Source organism: Panonychus citri, unplaced genomic scaffold, assembly GCF_014898815.1.
Source record: "Panonychus citri isolate SS breed McGregor unplaced genomic scaffold, ASM1489881v1 Contig00033, whole genome shotgun sequence".
Classification (NCBI taxonomy): domain Eukaryota; kingdom Metazoa; phylum Arthropoda; class Arachnida; order Trombidiformes; family Tetranychidae; genus Panonychus; species Panonychus citri.
Genome location: NW_026515438.1, coordinates 798,594 through 816,616, shown reverse-complemented (window position 1 = coordinate 816,616; position 18,023 = coordinate 798,594). Strand labels below are relative to the sequence as shown.

The window sequence follows — 18,023 nt, the reverse complement described above, 5'->3', positions numbered from 1 at the left end:
GGTTGTTTTGAGTATTAAACCCATTTGTCAAATGATTTGTGTTCATCAAAGAGTAACATTGAGAATGAAGAATCTCCTCCTCATGATGAAATTTCCTCATCGCGATTAAATTGCCAACAAGATGTTCAAATGTTCATCTTATACAATCTTACTCCAGCCCCAGGTTTGATTCTGAAAAAAAAGAACCTTGAATGACTGATGATTGAAAATTGATTTATTGATTCTTAAGTTTGTTATTAATCTTCTGATGAAAAAGAATCTTGATTGAATTTTCTCATCATCAGAATTTCTCATGATGATGATCCTCATCTTCATCATGAATCTCAATTTCAACCGATTATACTTTTCAGCTTCACTACTTGAAACTACTCATACTCAAGGGTGAAAACATAAACACACAAATTGTATAATCTTTAATGTTTTACATCTGAATATCTGCATGGTAATGTTTCCATGATGATTCTGAATCATTCTCTATGTGGTAATCATCGTTAGAATAAGAAGAAGAAGAGAATGAATAAAAAGAAGAACTGAATCTAAAATAATTCTTATTCTAATAGTTGTATTATTATTATTTATTTATTCAGAATTCATTTAATCACATGTATATCATTTTTCTGCCTTCATACTTACCTCTGTATCTCACCCACTTTGACGTTTCTTTGTGTCCTAACGAATTGGTTGATTAAGTTTCAACGATCTTCTCATTGTTACCATTATTATTATTGTTGTTGTTGAACGTATTAGTGATAGTACCATGAATTAACATGAATCTTATTGAAAAAAAGTATAAAAAACTAAACTCATTCTCATTTAACATTTTACAACATCAAACGATTTGATTATCACAATCATCACTTTAGTCATCATGATGATTATCATGAAGATGCTCAAACCATTGAGAATGTAAATGTTATTAACTCACAGTTGAGAAAAGATGATGAAAAGGACGTGGAAGGAAGAGAGATGATGATGGAGAGATGAACAAGGGAGAAGGACGAAAAAGGTTCCGATAGAAAGACAAGAGGGAGATGAAGAAAAAAAATTGAAACATTTTTCATTGTTCCTATTATAGTAATAATAATATGATTTAATGTTCGTTTGATAATGTATCTTTTTATTGTTATTTTATCATGACTGTTCATCATCTTCATCTGGCTTAATCAAACAAAGATTTTATTGTTATTGTTTATAAAATTTCAATTTCAATCAACGAATTGATTCAGAACTTTTCTTTTTTTAGTTCCATCAAATTGACTTGGACGATTAATCGATCGAGTTATTAATTTCGAGAGAAATAAATATTCTAACTTTCTCATGTCTCTCTTTCTCTTGATTTCCTGATTGACTGATATTAATCATCTGATTAACTCATTTTCAGGGAATCACTTGCATCGTAGTTGATAATTAAATTTCATGTCGTTTTTTATTTAAAATTGGGTCAAATTAATATAAACATCATGTTTATAGTAGTTGCGATGAAGTAATTTAACAAGTTAACAAGTAATTGTTAATCTATGTGAATATTTAATCATGATTATAACAAGCTCACCGTAATCACCATGATTGGTGAAACTTATTATCAATATAAATTTTCCATTTTCCTATTTTTACTCAGATTATGATTAAATGATTATCATGGTTTGATATGGGAAATGAATTGACAATTTGATTCGTTGGCAGTTTTTTTTTGCTCATTGTTATCAATTTCCCATTCAATGTCTATATCCTTTTGAAAGGATTCTTATGATATTGTGAGTGATGATTTGGATGAGGATCATTGATACACATGATACATATAATGATGATATACAAGAACGATAACTTAATCTTTTGTCATCAATTCTGTCACCAGTTGAATACCTTTAAGCTGATGAGATTCTCATGGGTTTTCATCCTACGTTTTCGTATAATTTTTATCAACATCGACCCTTGTACTGCCCTGGTAGTCCTTAATCTGGCCTTGTTCAGGGCTCTTCGTCGTGCCTAAAGAAAGAGGAAATCGTTATTCAAAGAGAATCGAAGGTCAGAATGTAAAAAACTGACACCAATTGTACAATCCTAATGTTAATCGTGGGGGTTTAGGTTTTCCTGGCCACCGAATTACCTTTGGCCCTTACGACGGTTCTCCATGTGATTCAGAATGCTCTTAAAATTCATATTGCAGGCTATGAATATCTTAATCTGATAATTTGGTAAGAGTTTCGTATTAGGTCGGTCGATTTTTTCGATGAAACTTTGTACCCATATGTATCATTATGTGACAAATCGATTGGTGCTATTTATTTTGCGCGAAAACGACCTCTAGCAGAGATATGCGTTTTTATGTGAATTTCGGTGCTAACGTTATTCTGTGAAAATGAGCATGCGCAGAACGATGAAACTTTTCTTGATGCCTGGAAAAATTATGACCAATCTATATCTAAAGCGATTTTGGTCATATGTCTCATTCAAAAGTTAGCAATTTCATGTATTAGAAATATAAGCCTAAACTATTTCATTTTGTTTAGTTTTTTGCTAAAACTAAAGCCTTTAAGGTGTTTTAAAACACCAACATAAATAATAACAAATTAGTTCCTTTAAAAAATGTTTTGAAATCGATTCAAATTGGTTGATGAGATCGTGAGTGACCAGGAGAAAGCGATTTGATGGTCACAAGAGAATGGACTTTAGGGAGAAAGCTCGGTACAATCACCATAAAAAGGATATTGAGTTTGATGTCAAAGTGGCGCAATGGGTAATTTCGTGTGTCATAAGGCACATCCAGCCGGGATGTTTGTTAACACTTTTACCCTTGATCATGAAGGGAAAAAGGTTCTCCAAATCACTTGCGTGGGCTGATTTTGTAAAGAGTGTTTCACTTAATTTCAGACAAAATGGGAAGTTACAATTAGAGTATCTCACTAGAGATTAAGTAATAAGTAAGTGAGACAATTGGTAAGAAAGTGATAATCACAACAATTTTATCCTTTCTTGGCCATTTTATCAACAAAAATTCAATTTTTATTTTGATTTACATTTAATCTCAGGTAAGACGCGCTGATTGTAGCTTCCCATCTTGTCTGAAACTAAGTGAAACACCCTTTATTATGTTATTTAATTGTTTACCTTAACAAAATACTAAGACATTATCATTAGTTATTCAAAAGGTTGATTAGTACATTAGTTTTAAAGTGATTAAGGTAGGGTAATGGACGTCGATGATAATAGATTGGCAGTGAACCAAAAGATTAGTTAATCAATTTCAACAGCTAACGATGAGAATGCTAATTATTAGCACGGAGAAAGAAATAAAAGTTGATGTAATTTGCTCACAATCAACTTGATTGTTAACAATTAACGCAGTTTGATGATCCTTGGTGAATGAATTGTGATGAACAAGTTGGAAATGTAATCTCTTAATCTTGATTATGTTTTGAAACAATTAACAGTACAATTTATGATAATCTTTTAGAGGGATAATAAATGAGTAGGTAAAAAATGGAAGTTAATTTGTTAGCGTGATTGTGATTATTAAGAATCCAAAATCATAGGAAATTAATTGTTGTCATTGATCAAATAAACTAATTTCATTGATTGATTTTCTCCCTCTTTTTGATTATGATGGAGACAAAAGTTAATTAAGATTTTGATGCTCCATAAAATGTTAGAATAAACTATCGTAAAGATAATTAGTCTGATATTTTAATTGTTTCAATCAAACTTGTTGATTAACCAAGTTGTCTGGTGAATAAAACGTTCACAATTTAATTTGTCTGATTGTTAATTCTGGTTTACAATGTGTCTCTGTGTCTCTTTTAAATGGACCAAAGAATTGATGAGAATTAGAGAAATCAGAAAATCTTTTTCTTTCCAATTCACTTACCATACCATATTATATTATACAATTCTCACCTTTTTCATCCTCATCCTCATCCCCTTCACTCATCATCACCTATCAAAGGAAACTATAACCTATCGAAATATGAAATTCACCTTTCTAATTGTTATAAAAGTAAAACTTATTGTTAAACTTTAACCTAAAATCAAATTAAACGTTTAATGATAATATTAGTCCATCAACAAAGACTTTTATCAAGCGTTGCTCTCAAATTCTCGATCAAGCATTCGCTTCAGTGATCGCTGATGTTATTTATGAAGTGTTCCTTCATGATGATAGTACTTTACCTCATCTGCACCTGATTTCTTTAGAAAAATCATCATCTGTACATACAAAATCCCCATCTCCATCATCATCTTCATCTCCTTTATCATCAACAACAACCTTATCGTCATCATCTTCAATCATCACTACAACGACAACGACAACATCAGGAACAACAACAACAATCACAATCCATAATAATAAGGACGAAACAAATGGAGGAGATTCATCTCAAATCTCTAATGATAATAAAAGAGAACAAGCTGATTCATCACAATTCTTATACCCTTAATTAACATGTTCCAAAATTGAAGGAACAATCAAGCATTGTGATAATCCGGATAATGAGCTGGAAAAAGCAGATAAAGAAGACACAAATTCTAATGATCAAAGATGCAACGAAAATCTATTGGTCACAATTATATTTCTCTGTTAATTAACTTGTCCTGAACTTTTTTTCTTTTCTCAAATCATTGTAACTTGGCTGTAATTCCCTATTCAGAGTCACTAAATAGAAAACAATTTTGATAATTTATTACTTCTAGATATTTATCTTTTTCCTTCTATTCCATTATATGTAAATTCTTATTTATGAAAATTTTCCCATTAAATTAACTAATTGAATCTTTTTCGCGATTTAAATCTCTTAAATCTTAAAAATGAAAATTGTGTTCGATCCTCTTAGAATTATGATTTGTCGCATAAACTAAGAGGGCGGCACTTCCAGAGTTAATTTCTAAGTTTCAATTTATAAACAAAGAGAAAAAGAGAGAAAGAAAGAAAAAGATAGACGAAAAAATATGAGCAAAGAAAGGGAAAAAGAAAGGGAAAAATGATAGTAGTGACTCTCGTGCCTATTGTATGCAACACATACTTTCCCTTTGGCCTGCAGTCTAGTGATGGACGATCATCAAGTTTCGGATCGATCGATCTTCGATCAAATGTCTCAGCTGATTATCATCCATTTTTCAAACAATCAAAATTTCGCGCCACCAAATGCGAAAGAGAAATTATTGTTCTTACTTTTTCTCTTTCTTTTTTCTCTGTCTGCAATGATCGATCTTTCTACAAAAGTGATCGATCGTGATCGAATCATTTACTCGGATCGGTCACTCACTACTGCAGTCTCTTCTTCTCTACTCTTTGTCTCAGTTCAACAATTAAAAAATAAATTTAATAAAATCAGTGCTAAATTAACTTAAGTGATTTGAAGATGGAAGTGGTCAACTGTGATTTTATTCCTGAAAGGAAGATCAAAAGTGAGTCTCAGATATCATCTCTGGACAGAAGGAAAGATCATCTTCTTGAAGCAAAAGAGCCTGGAGATGCCATTATTTATATTTATAGTGGAAAAGCGACTCAGCTCTCCAACAAAAACCTGAAACTTATGATATGGCGATTAAATAACCTGGACAAGAAAAGCGTGAAAATGGTTGAAAGCTACACCGATGGTAAAAGTGAAATGATTTTCATCAAATTGACTATGGAAGCAAGGAATCGGCTGACTTCAAAACAAGATTTATTCATCCACTGCTGTGAAATGATGGTGCCAGCCTTTGATTTGATCAATGATAAAATGAAAATGCTGATGGCTCCAATCTTTCGTGAAAAGAAAGACGTTACAATCAAATCTTTCTTGAAAGACTGTGTTGGAATTAAATTTAGGCTATATTTCGAAGAGCTAACAGCTCAAGAGGAAGAATCTGGCTTATTTGTTTATGAACAGATTAACAAAGGGGGAGTTTGTGGTGGTCGATATTCGATATCGATAGAATAATCGATTATCGATGGACTTATCACGTGAACAAGAATCAATTAATTCTATTAGATACCGAAGTCAGTCAGTTTTTAGCCAAGTAACTGACTGACGAGAAAATCAAGTGGTGGTCGACTAAAGGCGATTGAAGTCGACTCACGATATTTTTCGACTGGAGTCGATTTAAAACCGCGAAATTACAATTTTGAGGGGATTTTGATGGAATTTTTTATCTATTCAATTAGCAATAATAAATTAATAGATATTCGTTTCATTAAAATTTTTAAAAACACGTGATTATCAGTCAGCTGCGTCGACCTAAGTCGACTAACTCACAGTCGAGTCAGTCGATTCCAAAGTAACTTCGACTCAGTCGACTAAATTCTATACTTTTACAACATGTTCACGCTGTGCTCGTTAATTCTATTTTCCTTTTAACCTTCACTCCCTTTTCTCTTTATTACTCTCGCCTTTCTTCTCAATCCATTAACCTTGAGTGCCCCAGTACTCGAAAATATCTAAGCTTAAAATCAATTGGGTAACGTGATACTACTTTTTTAAATCAATAACAATAATAGTGAATCTAAAAACCTTTATTACCCTCACTCTAATGTCTGACTGATTTCTTACTATTACTCTTTACAGTTAACCTTCAACTTTAAACTGCAATTTCAACTTACGAAGATGAACATCAATCATAGGAATTGTGATATCCCAAAAGCAGTAATTGGCAATCGATTTGTTCAAACCATGCCCTTAGTTCAGATTTCATCCGTATATCGAATGGCTGATTGGCTGATGGGCTGATATAAGTGCTCTTCACCTTTACAACATTGGAATGATGATACAACGGTATTGGACCTTGAAAATAAGGGAGATGATATTGTATATAGCAGATTACACTGGCGTTGATCAATGCTCACTCTGCTTTAAGCTTTCCTTCATCTTCGTCGGCACGCTAATCTTATACTCAACCTTTTTAACCTAATGATTGACGCAACCATACCTGATATCGCTCTCGAACCTGATAAAACAGTTGAAAAAGTCCAAGATAAATTTTGTTTAGATCTTAACGATGAAGAAGGCTTCTTCAAGAAGCTGTTCATTATATCCAAGGTTTAATCGATGTCAGTGTAACCGCAGTAATGGCGATTCTTGTTGAACAAATTCACAGATTTTCTCAAGTCCTCTCGTAACAATATTAACACTATCAGTACAATTAACTTTTCCTCATTTTCTAATTTTATATCTTTATCATCATCTTTCATCACTCTGATCATACTAATATTCATATTCTGTCTCAGTTACACTGGAAAATGCTCAACATATGAACACATACATAAACACCGTCAATTGAACACTAATTACGTGAACACTTTTGATCACTTTTACAATTATTACAGGAAAATACAAAAAATTTCAGACCTCTAGCTCAACGGACGTATACCGAAGTCTTACCATTTCTTACCATCAGTTCTAGCTTCAAAGCTTAAGATCATCATTAGGAAAACTGATACAGATCAGAATTGACCTTCAATTTAAACCTTTACCTTTTTTTCCCGAAATTTTCAAGATTTTCTTTGAAGCGATTCTAACAATAATGTATCTTGTTACTAAAAATAATGTCGATATTGAAATCACGGCAATAATTTGGCGTTGAAATTAACCAACAACGTACCATTAACCTGTTCAGAATCTGTTCAGAATTTCTCTGGGTGTGGCAAGGTCAGGGGAAGAGTCTACAATATTGAGAGGATTTTCTTATAAGTTGAATTGGCAATGGTCACTTTTCGTAGGTCAAGTCCCGAAGTGTTTATATTTAATTCTGGTGAAGCGGTGATCAATTTTTTCCAATGTTTGTGAGTTAGAGCGATTACATTTTCAGCGAAAGCTTTATCCTTGGGTTTACCATCAAAGGCGAATTTATTTTCTGGTTTACCATCAGGAAACTTTAGCTATTCACTCGAAATGCGATCTAATTCTCTCCATTAATGAGTTTGTGATTCAATCGAAGTGGTTTGACTGTAAATTGTTATCAAGCTCATTTCCTTTGATACTATTGTTTGTAGTCAAAGTTTAGACGAATGAATATAATCAATGTCTATAAATTATTGAACGAATTGAGCTGAAAACACAGTTCAATCAATATGCATTTCATTGTAAAGAAACAACCAATTCAAGTTGAAATCACTATAAGATAAGCAACTATCGATAAAGAGAAAAAAGAGAAGAAAGAGAAGAGAGAAGAAAGAGAAGAGAGAAGAAAGAGAAGATAAAGTTGAAATACTAATCAGATTCTATTGTCGGTGTTTTGAGGGTAACCGAAATCAAGGATTTCATCAAGAAGTTCATAGATGAGAACAAAATTGTTTTTGACATTTTCCTCACTGATTTTTCCAAAATAACTTTGCATGACCTCGCATATTTTCAGGAGAAACTCAAAAACCATTGAAAAATTCAGATGCTTACCTAACTGAATTGGAGTGTAGAGCAAAATGTTCCAGCGATATTGGTAACTGGTGATCTCACTTGTTGACGAGCGTGAATAACGTTGACTCTGAAAGCGCCGATTACCTAATAAATAAAAGAGAAGAGTGGAGAGCAAGGTTAAAGAAAGGAAAAACAAAAAGAGAGGTAAAGGGCGTCTTACTTGTTTCGTGTTAAAAGATGAAAAGAACAATTTGACAATAGTGATGGACCGATCCGAGTAAATGACTCGATCACCATCGATCTTTTTTGAGAAAAAATTGATCGATCACTTTTGTAGAAAGATCACTGCAGACAGAGAAAAAAGAAAGAGAAAAAGTAAGAACAATAATTTCTCTTTCGCATTTGGTGGCGCGAAATTTTGATCGTTTGAAAAATGGATGATAATCAGCAGAGAAATTTGATCGAAGATGGATCTATCTTTTGATATGATGATTAATTTTTTGATCGATCTTTTCGATCGATCCGAAACTTGATGATCGTCCATCACTAATTTTGCTGAAGCAAAAGAATGACCTGTCCCGATTTTTGGCGCATGTGTGATTTATTCAATTTATAGTTAGCGCTTCAGCTGAAAGCTTTACTACACGTTTTTTTGTCTTAACCGTTAATCAATTAAATAAGTATTCAACTAAAATTAATTATAAATTTTAATTAGTGGTTTTAATTTTCGTTCACCAGCTCCTCTTCTCTATTTCTTTCCTTTACCTTTTCTTGTCTTTTCCTCTCTATTTCCTCTCTTCCCGCCTTTGTATTGTTTTTCTTTCATGAAAAGCAATGCGAACTCTTAACTCTTTCTTTCTCTCTCTTCTCTCTTCTTTATTTCCTTTTCTCATTTTTGGAATTTACCACCAAAAATTACTTATCTATTTTTAAAAATTTTTATCAAAATTGAAAATTTAATTTCAATTCGATAAGAAAAAGCACTAAAATGTTCTATTATCAGACAAAATAATGTAAAATTGAATAATATAATACTCCTGTCCCTACGTGTCAGGTCAAAAAATAAACAAAGAAAAAAAGATAAGATAAGAGAGAGATACAAAATGTAGATCTTTAGATGAAGAAATATATTGAACATGATTGTCACTTCTACAAAGTCTTTATCGTTTTCCAGAGCGGAAGCAATTACAGATTTCTACCAGATAATGGGACTACCAGATAGTGGGACTAATTTTTTCAACGGTCCCTAATTACTTTCTTTAGTACTAGTTTTCTTAGTACTTTCTTTTCTCTTTCTTTTCCGTTGTCGTCACGACAACGACAGTTACAAACAAGTCCCATTATCTGGTAGAAATCTGTATATTGTGGGTTGGGTGGTAAGAGGTGCACATGACCACATCCGTCCAGCAAGCTTTTGAACGATTTCATTGGTCTGTAGATCCACAATGTAAACAAGATTATCTTCCGATCCAGAAACGATCCATTTACCTCCGGTGCAAGAGAAATTGGCAAAGATACAATATTTCTCGTTGTTGTGGCCAGTGTAAAGTTTGAGACATTTTTTTACTGTAATCCTAAAGTTTCAAAGTGTTGTCTAGAGTTGTGGCTAAAATGTACTTCCCATTGGGCGAAAATTTGACAAATGAAACGGGTGGATTGTCGTCATCGAAGAGGGTCTTTAAACACTGACCTGAGGCTGTATCCCAAATACGACAGAGACCATCATAAGATGATGACACGATTAAAGTTCCATCTCGATTAAAGTGAACCGCTGAGACCGGATCAGAGTGAGCGGGAAGCGTTTTGAAAAATTTGCCCGTTTTAACGTCCCATAAGCGAACCGATTCATCAAATGATCCGGAAACTATTAGATTTGATTGAGGATTAAAGCTACAACAGAAAACATAATTTGAGTGACCCTTCATTGTTTTCAAACATTTACCAGTGACAACTTCCCACATTCTGAAGCCGAAACAATTAATCGGGAATCGATTGACCAGGCAATGTCAGATAAACCCAGTTTATGAACTGAGATAGGTTTCTCAAATTTACCATCATAGGCAGACCAGATTTTGATGAATTTATCAGCTGAACACGAGGCTAACCATTCACCATTAGGACTAAACTTGACAGATGAAACCGCTTTGGTATGACCAGCAAGAGTTGCTTTCTGAACATAATTTGGTCGCCCCTTTGAACTATCTCTGTCCCGGGGTTCGGGTTTGGAAGATGATGTAGAAGATCCTGCATACATGATGAGCTCGGTTACAATCAGATAAAAAACGAACAATTTATAATCAATTGATCAAATAAGATGAACAAAAATAAACAAAATGACGCACAATTAATGATATTAATTAATCTAAACATTGTAATTATTAATACATAGACTGATAATTGACACACACACAATTTAATTGTTACAAATCAAAGTGTATTAAATATTGTAAAGACAATGAAAAGATATATAAATCGTAATGATTTCCCCTTACACTTACAGGGTGATTGAACTGGATCCTTCGGACTTTAAACTTTAATAACTTTTTTATTTATTGAGATTTTTTCTTGAAAAGTGTATTTCAATTGTTTCAATTGTTTCAATTGGCAACAATTAATTGAATAATCACCAAGTGAATTAACAATTTCTTACAACCATGAAAACTTTATTCTTAATTAAATTTGTTTCATTAATTTATCTCGCTAATTGTTGGCCTTTCCCAATCGATCTAATCTTCGAGTTAGCTAAAATTACAAAACTCGATTTTGATGCCTTGAAAGATATCGTGACTGCCGCTGACCACGTCCCTCAAGCCTTGACGGAATCAGTTTGGTTCCATGTCTAGCTCAATCAGAATCACCAAGTGATTTTACCTGGGAAGATGTAAGTAAACAATTAACCGAATCATCTGATCACCATAATCGATAATTGTTAATCAATCAGTTTAAAGGTACTTGGCATGAGATTGAACGAACGGTCATGTTTGAAATCCTCGAAACTGGTCAGAAATGTATTCAGTTCAAAGAATCCGATGAGTTTTCAATTAACACAACCGTTTTTTCAGAAATTTTGTAACAATTAACTTTTTTGTCTTGTTTTAATTATTCTAATCAATTTGAATCAATGTTACAGAAACAAGCAACTCTCTGCAAGTAAAACAATCAATGTTAAAGATAAAAAAATGTCTTCGGAGTTGAAATTAATCCAAGAAATTTAAATTGTCTTGAAGATTATGTTCAAGTTTTCCGTCAAGAAATCAGGACTTACCCGACAACGGCCTCAGTACGAGCTAGTGATCATCCTGTCCTTTCACTTAAATCTCGGTTACTCTTTCAAAAGTTAAAAGTAATTGAATCATCAGCTGCTGAATTACCTGCCTGTGATGCCTACCAAGCTTAATTAGTGTCTCATCAAATTACTGCATTTAATTAAATGCCTCAACAATTTTTTTATGTTAAGAATCAATAATGTTAATTGTATCACTGATCATATTTGTCACTCAAGACAAGAACCAACAATCAGGACCAAAAACAACAGAAATCAAATTTTAACTGATGAAAAGCAAAAATCGTTTACCTCAAAACTGATTCAATTAAGTGAACAACAATTAACCAAATTAATCAGTTAAATTAGTGATTAATTTAATTGGAAAAGCTCAAAAACCAAAGAGTAAAAACCAAGAGACAGCACATATCAGAAAAACTGTTTTATTTTGCACCAATTGGCTAATGCATCAGCCCGAAAGTCTTAAACGCATTTTTCTAGGAAATATCTGTTTCGTTTATGATTTAATTCAACTTAATCCAATTAATCAGGGAATTTTTAAACAAATCTTATAAATCAGACCTTTAAGATCACTTCAAATCAGAGCTAATATGTTCCGTTCAATTGATATATTATCTCAGTATAAATGTAATGTATACTTAAGAATGAACAAAAGTAAATAAAAACACACATAACTTATAAAATTCGAGAAATCGCCTAACTGTAGAACTTGTTAAGACTCAATTAATTAAAAATCAATCAAAAATTAATTGTTAAAATCATTAAAAACAATAGGATTTGACTTCTGCATTGAGTTTACTATGTTTCTCTTTCTTTTCTCTCTTTCTTTCAAATTCTACTAGTGGCTCCTCCTCGTGACACCAAAAAAAAATGTTGCCTCATAGTTTTTTGGAGAAGTTTAACTTTTTTCGCGCCTGATGAATTTTAATTTAATTAACTTTACCTGTGAATTTAAAATTTAATTCTGTGTTATTATTTTTCATCTCAGCACAAGGATCAAGTTGATACCAAAATTATGATAGTTCAACAGTTTCTTTAGTTGTTTTTTTGTTACTCTTAAAGCTGAGCTATTATTACGTCGTAATAACTTCAACCATTTTGTTTTCTTGGTAAGTTTTGTTGTTAACCTAACAAAGAAACCAAAAACCACACTCAGATGCCTTTCAAATTTAAACTTATCAAACACAAACCTAAAAATAAAAACACAATCACTGTACAAAACTGAGCGTTTAACTTGATACAAATTTCTCTTCTCTTCTCTTCTCTAATTTTATTTTATTTTATTCTTTTCTCCTTTTCTCTATGGCAAACCTTATGAGTCAAACTATCTTTGGAACTGATTTTCCCTGCAAATAAACGGCACCTATTTCAACTTTACCAATTATGAAATTACAACTCAAACGAAATTAAAACTCAAAAAAATAAAAAAAACAAAAAACTCTTTTAAACTGAACGGTTAGTTCAGTGTCCGGTAGGACCTTCAGGTTATCCTGAAGAATAATGTATAATGCATTCACCAAATGGTGCAAAATAAAATAGTTTTTCTGATATGTGCTGTCTCTTTCTCTCTACTCTTTGTCAAAAACCAAATGTTTCTGATTATCTTCATAATCAATGGATTAGCTGGATTAACTCTCGCCCAACAACAATTTAACAACCATGATAACTTCAAAGTCATGATACAGTTCAAAATTCAATTGTTAATCAATGAACACAATTAAGTCTCTATTCCCTGAAATTATGTTCACTTTCATCTTCTCAACTCTGTTCTTATCTTGTTAATTAACAATTAACTGTTTGAATCATGTAAAAATTTAATTGTTTACAATTTTTGCTTCATAACCAATTGAAAAGTGATTGATAAATTAACCAATTTTTTAGCAATTATCAGTGGCACAGGTAAAAAGGTTATGATCATGACTAAAATCAATATTATTTATCTCTTTCTTTTCGGTCGACATTGGCTCGTCTAATAATAACACATCGGAATCACCATCTAAATTGAGAGTTGAAATATCATCAACTTCCGTCATATTTAAACAAGATGGAGATGGACACTTGGGTATATAAGGTTGAAGGATAAGATAATCCGGAAGTAGGAAAGTAAAAAGAAACCAGAAATTTCGAAAAACCAATTAACTACCAAAGGTAAAGTTAAAACAACAAAGAACCAAAATTAATCCCTTAAATAGTAAACAAAAGTGACAAGAATTTCTGTTTATATGATAGTTCGATTTTCGCCCATAGGATTCGCTTCAGTCAAATTCGAAATTTTTTGTTTACTTTAAATTAATTCTTAATTAATTTGTTTCTCTTTTTTTTAATTTCGGTTTTTTTTATCTTTTAATTATCTTTAATTCCATTGAAAATTTATTTACCTGCTTCAGAGTGTCAGATGTTTATCTTCATGTTGATCAGCTAATCTTTAGAAATGAGAGAGGAGAAAAACAATTCGTCCTCTTTTCCAACTTGTTGTGTTACTTTGGGTCAACACTCAAGGAATTAAATGTTTGTATTAATTTTTTAGATTCTGTTTTTATTAATTAATCATTTTTTCGCCTTTCTCTCTAATTAATTGTTATTCTATTCACCCTGAATGTGTGTATATATGTTGATATTCATCTCTTTGTTTTATTCTGTCATTGAATCGAGAGAGAAGTCTGGAAATGATTATATTACATGTTACTGTTTTACTCATTAATTAGATTGGTAATTGTTGATATTGACCTTGATTAATGGTGAAACTCAATGATTATATCATTTGCTTTTTACTTTAGGTTATTAGAGTTACAATAATATATCTAATTGTTTATATTAATAGTTATTACATTTCCTATTTTCTATTTCCATTTTCAATTGATCAATTAAGAGCTTTGATTTTAACCATCACCATAACAGATTATTACTATTGTTGATTTGAGATTTTCTGATTGATTTAAATTTCTAATTTAATTAATTTGTTTTCTTTTTTTCTTATTGCAGATTCATTGTTGTAGAACGAAGTAAAATCTATGTATACTCATTCCCTAATAATCCTAAAAAACTGTTCGTTGTAGAGACTGGTGATAATCCTCGAGGTCTATGTGAGGTGAGTCCATATACGACGAGTGAACGACAAGTGATGGTATTTCCTGGTCATAAAACGGGCTCTTTACAAGTGATGGACTTCAATATGGCCTCTCCTGGAGCATCTTCTTCCCCAGTAAATATACTTGCCCACCAAGGAGCCATTGCATGTATAGCATTGAACAATCAAGGAACCATGGTGGCCACTGCCTCATTAAAGGGAACCCTAATCAGAGTTTATGAAACATCGAGAAAATTAAGAGATTAAAGATAATCGTAAATCAGCCTTCTCGAACTTCGGTCGACTTGTTGGTCAATACATCGAAACAAAATGGATGCTTACTTAATTCACAGTTCTAGACGATTGTGACTCTATTTCATGATATGGTCCAAGAAATAATGTCTATGGTATTGAAGAGTTAATTGTTACCTTGCCAGTTTAATCAGTTTAAACTTAATAAGTTTTCTTCACTAGTATTGAGTTTCAAATTTTTTCTCTTATGTTACAATTAGATATCGATTTTCTGTTTTTTTATCACAATTCTTTTATTTCTATCTCGAGTTTCTTTTCCTTATTTATTTCTCTCTCTTGTCAATCAATCGTTAGTTTAAATCGTATTTCCGGATCCCATTATCATCTTGATTTTCCCTTTTCTGATTAGTTAATTAATCATTATTCGAATCAACCAAGACACTTCTTGATAAACTGTTAATCACTTGAGATTAAGCGTTATTAGAATAACTGACAAAATATCGAAAATTAATTTGTGTTATTGAGATAGTTTTTCATTTTTCTAACGCAATTTGTATGAATATTATTCACATTTATTTGTATCATGAGTTTCACCATGAAATTAAATTTCCTCTTAAATGAGAAATTTAATCGTTTCTGATTATCCTTGATCTTATTGACGAAAATCATAGTTTTTTTAATTGAGGAAAAAGATTGCGAATGATTTTGTTACTTAATTAGTTTTATTGATCTTCTTTTTACTAATTATTCTTACTTTCGTTCTCTCTCTCTCAATTCTGATTAATTGTTATTTGTTTTCTCTTCCAACAATCAGCTGCCTGGAAAATTGGTCCATTCCATTGGTACTCATTTAATTCTGATGGTGTTTGTATACGAGAAGATTACGAAAGATTCATTGAAGTTCCAATTGAAACAAGTGACGATTCTGAAGGACATTTAACTTATTTGATTAGTCATTTGCAGTTCTAAATTCTGTCAATCAATCAACCCAATACTTTAATTGAATTAATCCAATTTGTTTACACCATCACGACAATTTCATCTTAATCATCATTCCTTTTTTTAATCTTACAATCAACCAGGAAGGATGGAGAAACATATCACAATAATAATAGACTTTTCACCCTCTTAAATGGTGTCATATCACAATTAGAACTTATCTTCATACTAAAAGATAATTTAAATGTTCTTTGGAAATTAATTTATTGACCGCAGACACAGAAAATCAATTGAGAATCAGATTATCGTTTAATTGTTATCAACCTCATTTTCTTCAAATTTAAATATCGATTCACCACCACCACCAATCATTGCGAGAACCTCTTGGAACATGGAGAAATCACCACAGAATAACACCAAATGGAAATAACTTATTCAGGTAAGAAAAAATCAACGAAAATTAAATTTAATCTCTTTAAATAGTAAACAAAAGTTACTCGAATTTCTGTTTATATGATAGTTGAGTTTTCGACCAAAGGAGTCGCTTCAATCGAATTCTAATTATTTTGTTTACTTCATTAAATTTAATTTTCTCCTCAAGTTAATTTGTTTCTCTGTTTTAATTTTAGTTTTTTCACCTGTTAATTATATTTAATTTCTAATTTATAGTTATGCCGTACATCCAAAACTGGGAAGAATTCTCGAAAGCCGCTCAAGGATTATATCTTGACGATCCAATGAAATGTCGGTTTGTGCTTAAGTACCGACACAATGACGGAAAATTGGTCATCAAAATGACCGATAATCGAATCTGCCTAATGTATTCAGCGAAAAACCACCAAGAAGTTAAAAAGATTGAAAATTTTACAACTCAATTAATGAGAAACATGGCCACAAAATGATCTCAACAACAACAATCAAGCTAATCATCAATCAATCATTCCTAATTATGTTTACAAAGTATTCAATCAAAAAGTTGACATGAAAGTTGTCCATCAATTTGATGAAAACTTGAACATGAAGACAATTAATAATCTTCTCTGATTGTTGATGTAATTTGGGAAAAAGAAATTAATTAAATAAATTGATATAAATTACTCTCAATTAACAATCGTTAAAATATATACACATAATGTTCAAATTATTGCCGTTAACTTGTAATTAAATAACATCTAATTCTGTATAACTATAAATCCAAATTGCGAAAGAAAATTCAATCAGCTTGATTATTCAATGATTGATCATATTGATTCAATTAAGAGTTAATTTAGTTGTAAATTAAATTTAATTGCAAATGAGTGAAGAGAAAGAAGAAAAAAAGTAAAATTAATCTTCAACAATTTGGTAATTTTTTTACATAATCAACTTTCTAGTGGTAAGAAAAATTAACAATTTCAATTAGTTGTTAATCACCGGCATGATAATCAAAACTCTCATCGTTAAATTGCAAAACCTTGACAATTTAATTTCTTACAAATTAGTTACACTCACTAATCACATTTGATTGGTAAGGATAATAAAGTTAATTCAACATAGAAAAAAAAACTTTTTCTCTTCCAATTCAATTCAATTCCATTCAATTCTCATCACATCAATTTCGGGAATAAACCCAGTAAATTATAATCACCTTATGGATTATGTACCTGAAGTAATTAGCATCGGATAACCTGAGAAAATTGTCTTGAAATAACAAGAGAAACAGTGGACCTCGTGTTAATTAGGCTCTGAATCTGCAACTCTTAATTGCCACACCAAATGAACGAGTTTCTTGTGAGAAATTTCAAAATTATCTAATCAGTAATTGAGAGACACTAGATGGCGACGATGAAGTGAATTGTTGTGATAGAATTTTAGTTGAAATGAGCTCCAATAGATGGAGCTTCAAGCGAACGTGAGATTATCATGATAACCTGAATCAATTGGAATATTGTATAAAAATATAAACTCAGTTGATTCGAATGAAAGAGAAATTCATTGTACGCAATCGTAACTAGATAGGATATACTGATATGAGAACTGGGTAGAGAATTGAAAGAGAAGAGAGAGAGAAAGAGAAAGAGAAAGAGAAAGAGAAAGAGAAGAGAGAGAGAGAGTTAGTGAGAGAGAGATGTTGGTGTTTCTCAATCTTCACTCATCAGTATGAGACTATTTC

The 18,023-nt window shown here is 31.7% G+C and overlaps 2 pseudogenes; one reads left to right on the top strand and one right to left on the bottom strand.

Annotated features, from left to right (window-relative positions):
* Positions 1–9,670: 9,670 nt before the first annotated feature.
* LOC128397428 (WD repeat-containing protein 5-like) lies at positions 9,671–10,674 on the bottom strand (annotated as a pseudogene).
* Positions 10,675–14,361: 3,687 nt separating this feature from the next.
* LOC128397427 (WD repeat domain phosphoinositide-interacting protein 4-like) lies at positions 14,362–15,697 on the top strand (annotated as a pseudogene).
* Positions 15,698–18,023: the final 2,326 nt, after the last annotated feature.